The sequence below is a fragment of the Acomys minous genome, assembly GCF_964271855.1.
Source record: "Acomys minous genome assembly, chromosome: 1".
In the NCBI taxonomy this organism is placed as follows: Eukaryota; Metazoa; Chordata; class Mammalia; order Rodentia; family Muridae; genus Acomys; species Acomys minous.
In genome coordinates this window covers 111103879-111109878 of record NC_140483.1, presented here as the reverse complement: position 1 = coordinate 111109878, position 6000 = coordinate 111103879, and positions in this window count along the sequence as shown.

The window sequence follows — 6000 nt, the reverse complement described above, 5'->3', positions numbered from 1 at the left end:
GGACACTATATCAAAAAGCTATCTAAATAGCTAAATAAAAAAAAAATTTTTTTTTTTTTGTTTTTCGAGACAAGGTTTCTCTGTGTAGCCTTGCCTGTCCTGGACTAACTTGGTAGACCAGGTTGGCCTTGAACTCACAGCAATCCGGGTGCCTCTGCCTCCCGAGTGCTGGGATTAAAGGCATGCGCCACCACCGCCCGGCTAAATAAAATATTTTTAAAGGCTGGTAAGTGTGGTTCAGTTGTTAGAATGCTTGCCAAGAAACTAAGAAAATACAAAAGGACAAACCTTAGGTGTGATGTCCAATATCACATAAACCTAGGCTGATGTTGCACCCAGAAGCTCAAGGTCATCCTTAGGCACGTACCTCAGTTGAGCTCAGCTGGGGAACATGAGATCTTATCTGAAAATAAGTAAGAGGTTGAGGAAATGGCTCAGTGTGTGGACCAGATCCTCAGCACCTGCTGCTCAGGAGGCACAGTCAGGAAACATTGGTTGTCTTAGGGTTTCTACATGGTGAAGGGACACCATGATCATGGTATCTCTCTCTCTCTCTCTCTCTCTCTCTCTCTCTCTCTCTCTCTCTCTCTCTCTCTCTCTCTCTCTCTCAAGATTCATTTATTTAATGTATGAGTGCTCCATCTGCATGTACACCTACAGGCCAGAAGAGGGCACCAGATCTCACTATAGATGGTTGTGATCCACCATGTGGTTGCTGGGAATTGAACTCAGAACCTCTGGAAGAGCAGTCAGTGCCCTTAACCTCTGAGCCATCTCTCCAGGCCCCTCTTTTTTTAAAAAATATTTATTTATTATGTATATATACAATATTCTGCCTACCTGTGTGCCTGCAGGCCAGAAGAGGGTACCAGATCTCATTACAGACGGTTGTGAGCCACCATGTGGTTGCTGGGAATTGAACTCAGGGCCTCTGGAAGTGTAACCAGTGCTCTTAACTGCTGAGCCATCTCCCCAGGCTAGATCATGGCAACTCTTATAAAGGGCAACACCTAACTGAAGCTGGCTTACTGTTCAGAGGTTTAGTCTATTGTCATCATGGTGGAAAACAGGATGGCATGCAGACAGACATGGTGCTGGAGAGGTAGCTGAGAGTTCTACATCCATATCCTCGGGCAGCAGGAAGAAAGAGTGACACGGGGCCTAGCTTAAGCGTCTGGAACCTCAAGGCCCACACCCCAGTAATACTCAAACAAGGCCACACCTACTCCAACAAGGCCACCACCCTAATAGCACCCCTCCCTATGGGGGTCTGTGGGGGCCATTTTTATTCCAACCACTTTAGTGACCTACTTGGTGAGCTTCTGGTTCCACAAGAGACTCTGCCACAGTGAATAAAGTGGAGGACACTTGATAAAGACATCTATCATCAACCTCTGGCCTTTAGATGCACACAAGCACACCCATACGCCCCCCACATACCCACATCACATACTTACAAAAATGAATAACACATAAACATACATACACACACCCACTTACTTTTAGAGGAAATGTGTACTGTCAAATAAACCAAATAAGATATATGAGTAGTTATATATGTATATGCATGAGTATATTTAGTTAATTAGGACATTATGTGGTCACATAATTCAGGCTGGCCTCAAGCTTTTGCCTGGACTTCCAGGAGTGCTGGGATTATAAAAAAGCACAGTGGGGGGCTGGAGATATGGCTCAGAGGTTAAGGGCACTGACTGCTCCTCCAGAGGTCCTGAGTTCAATTCCCAGCAACCACATGGTGGCTCACAACTATCTATAATGTGAACTAATGCCCTCTTTTGGCATGCAGGTGTGCATGCAGTCAGAGCACTGTATACATGATAATAAATAATAAATCCCGGGGCGGTGGTGGCGCACGCCTTTAATCCCAGCACTCAGGAGGCAAAGGCAGGTGGATTGCTGTGAGTTCGAGGCCAGCCTGGTCTACAAAGTGAGTCCAGTACAACCAAGGCTACACAGAGAAGCCTAGTCTCGAAAAACCAAATAAATAAATAAAATAAAATAAAATAAAAGAACACAGCATGCTGAGCTTGGATGCTTTAAGACTCTAGATCTCATGAGCTGGACTTGGGTTTTCTCAGGGTTAGGCATTATACTGAGTTTGCTTCTTTTCCTATGGCAGGTTTCAGCTGGCAAAGGACCATGATAGCATGTATTTAACTTCAAACTACATGGGTCAGCACAGCTATATGAAAGGAAAGACTCATTAAGCTCATACATGGGTATGTTTTAAAAGAATGAAAACAGGGTTGGCAGCAAGGTCCAGCCAGTAGAGGCCCTTACTTACCACAAAGCTCGATGACCAGAGTTCGATTCCCCAGGATCCACAGGGTGAGGAAAAGTTGACCTTTCCTACAAGTTGACCTCTGACCCCCACACTCACTGTGGCAAGGGTGTAACACTACCTATAGACATGCAACAAATAGATATAGTAGAGGAAATGTTTAAAAGGGTGAAAGCAGTTTTCCCACCTAACTTCCAATTTGTGGGGATTGTAAACTGTCTGGGAAGAGTGCTGATTTCTCAGCTACATGCAGACTGTCCCATGTCACAATGGCACAATAAGCACTTCAGGAAGAGCATCTGGACGTTAAGGCAGCTGGGCACTAAGGTAGCAGACATTGGGATGGCCCTTTTATGGTGGTCTTCCTCCCCAATGTAACATTTGCCTTAGTCCCCTCCTGCAGCAAGCCTGCAATAGATGTTCCCCAGACCTGTGCTTAGCAGCATGGCCCGCATTTGTCTCTGAGCTGTCTTAGGCCACAACCAGCTCCAATGTCTCCATGGAAACGCAGGCTAAACACTATGCAACTTTAGAACAATCAGTTACTTTTGCAACTCAAATAGAAAATCCGGCAGCCAACGCTGTAAAGGCTGTGGTCCGGGGTAGCAATGAGACGGCCACAGCTAGCCTGTCCACAGGTGACAAATCATCTCTCTGCTCCGTTCTTGCCTGTGCTCCCCTCAGATGAACCTCTACTGCTGTCCTGTGAGTGCCAGGAGGAACAGTCACTTATCCATATTAGATCAAAATGCTGTTCAACACTGTAAAACTGTGAGAAAGTGGAAGGATTTTATTCTTTATGTATTTATTTTTGGAGTTCTGGGAATCACACTCAAGGACCCAGAAAAGCTGATAGACAAGCACTCTATTCCTTCTTATACCCACTGCTTCCTTTTTAAAATTACCCTTTTCACTTTCGATTTTGAGATAGGATCTCAAAACTGCCCCTCCTGGCCTTGAACTCACTTCACAGCCCAGGAAGTCCTTGTGGTTACCACCTTTCTTTCTCAGCCTTGAAAGTAGCTAAGATTAGAGCCTTGCTCTAACAGTCCCAGTCCCAGCAAAAGCAGAAGTTTGTTGCTCTGAGGCTGGCCTCGGACTCTCAGTCATCCTCCCCCACGCCGCTAGCCCAGGCTCCTGTGTGTTGCCATTGCAGGAAGGATCTAACACGGGCAGCCAGAAGTAGAAGTTTTGAGATGATGTACAAGAAACTACACAAAGTGGATCGCCAACCCCACATGTGATCTTAGCTCCAAAATTACTTATAGATATTTAAACTATTGCATATTTTATACTCTCTGAATTAGAAAATTTTCTTTCAGTTCAGCCCAGTCTGGTGGTCAAGGCTTATAATCCAGTATAAAGTTAAAAAGTAACCAGGGGGTCAATTAATAAGAGAGAAGGCCTCCCTTCTCTGAGTATTACGGAAGAGGCACTGGAGGAAAAGGGAGAGAGGGTGGGATCAGGAGCAGATGAGGGAGAGGGTTACGATTGGGATGTAGAGTGAATACATTTTTTTTTAATGTTTAAAATAATACCTCTCAGGTGAGAAAAACAGTATTAACCAGGACCAATGGTAAAAGTGCTTGCTGCCAAGCCAGGCTATCTGAGTCCAACCCCTGGACCAATGAGAAGAGCACGCACTCCCCCAAGTTGTTCTCTGGCCTCTGCACTATAGAACACATAGATACACATGAACAAAGAGGAGAGGGCCAGGGAGCAGGTGATAGAGTACTTACTTATCATGCATGCAGCCCTGGGTTTGGTCCCCAGAACTGCATAAGCCACGCCTGTTATCCCAGCATTCAGGATGTGGAGGTAGGAGGAGCATGTGTTCGAGGTCATCCATGGGAGAGTTCAAGACAAGCCTTAGGTACATGAAACCATGGCTTAAAACAGATAAGCAAACAAGCTATAAAAGTAGTTAAGTAGGTAGATAATAGATAGATAGATAGATAGATAGATAGATAGATAGATAGATAGATTGGACTGAACATACTATTTAGGTTCAGACACTAACAGCTAATTGTAGAAGGCAAAAAGGTTTTGTGGACACAGGTAAGCACTGTAGAAGCTGGGAAAATTAAACACACTGCTTATCTCTTCAATGGGATGAGGTGTGTAACTGCTCTTCCTGGAATGCCAGGAATGGGGTAGTTTTACAGCCAGGTGATTCTTTGCTGTCTCATGAGATAGATTCTGCCCTTATCTCCCAGAATTTATGTTTTTCCTTATCCCAGACCCTTCCCCACTAAATCTTGAACATTACTTTTAAGCCATAAAACCTATTCTTAGGAGTGATTATCATTTGTGCTTTATCACAGCCTAGGTGACTTCTATGTTATTTCAGGACCAGACAGTCCTGAAACCCACAGGTGTTATATTTACCTTGGTCATGATTCTCAGATCCTACGTCTTGGGCACTATCTCTGAGTCAACAGTACCCATTCTTGAGAAAGAACTCAGACGTACTTTGTAAAAACTGTCAATGTAAACATGTCTTAAATTGTTCATTTGGGACTGAGTTGTTATCAGAAAATGCTTTCCCCTTAAAATTGTGCCATGTTTGGCTCAAACAAATGATCTTGGACAGACTCTAGAAGTCCTGGCCTAGCACTGGTTACAATAAAGTTGGGCTGAATCTAGTTACAACGTCATTTGTTGGATCCTTCGGCCTGCCTGCTGTGAAGCCTGCAGGGACCCCTACATCTAACTTCATGGTGCAGGATTTTCCTGCCCACCAAGCCCATTATACCTGACTTTCCTTAGAGAAAATAACTGCCTCTGTCCAGTATGTGCTTACATTAAAGGCATGTGGCACCATACCCAGCTTGTTTGCTTTGTTTAAAAGATAGGTTTCATATATCCTAGGCAGACCACAAACTCACTGCATAGCTTCAGATGGTCTTGATCTCTGACCTCTCTTGACTCCACCTTATCAGTACAGGCATATTGCACCTCAAACTTTTGTTTTGTTTTTTCAAGACAGGGTTTCTCTGTATAGCCATGGCTGTCCTGGATCGGCTTTGTAGGCCAGGCTGACCTTGAACTCATAGCTCTCCACCTGCCTTTGCCTCCTGAGTGCTGGGATTAAAAGCGTGTGGCACCACTGCCTGGCTGAGATCAAATTTTTTAAATATATATCCTACTTTACTTAATTTTAATCCCTCTATATAGATGTGTGTGTGTGTGTGTGTGTGTGTGTGTGTGTGTGTGTGTGTGTGTGTGTGTGTATAGGGTACATGAATGTTGTGGGGACAGAGAGGGAGGTCATAAAACAACTTTTGGGGCTAGTCTTCACCTTTTAGTTTTGTTTAAAACCAGGCCTTTTGCTGTTTGTCTGTGTGTTTGACATCAGACTGGCTGGCCTGAGAACTTTTAGGCATCCTCCTGCCTCCACCTCCCATTGTACTGTAGGAGTGCTGAGATTACAGGCATGGCTTCTGCAGGCTCTAGCTCAGGTATTGTGTACCAGCTCATCACCCACTGGGGCCTGCTTGCAGCCATGAACATCTAATTTAGCTGATGAAAACCGTACTAGTAATCCTTTATTTCACTCTTAGATATATACATTTTTATCACCTAAACTTTCTTTTAAAAGTAGCTTGCAATTACATAAAAGAAAAGGGCCAGACTATTTACCAAAATTATAAATTAATTCTCTTAATCTGTCAATGACTCTTTTGTTTGTTCCTTTT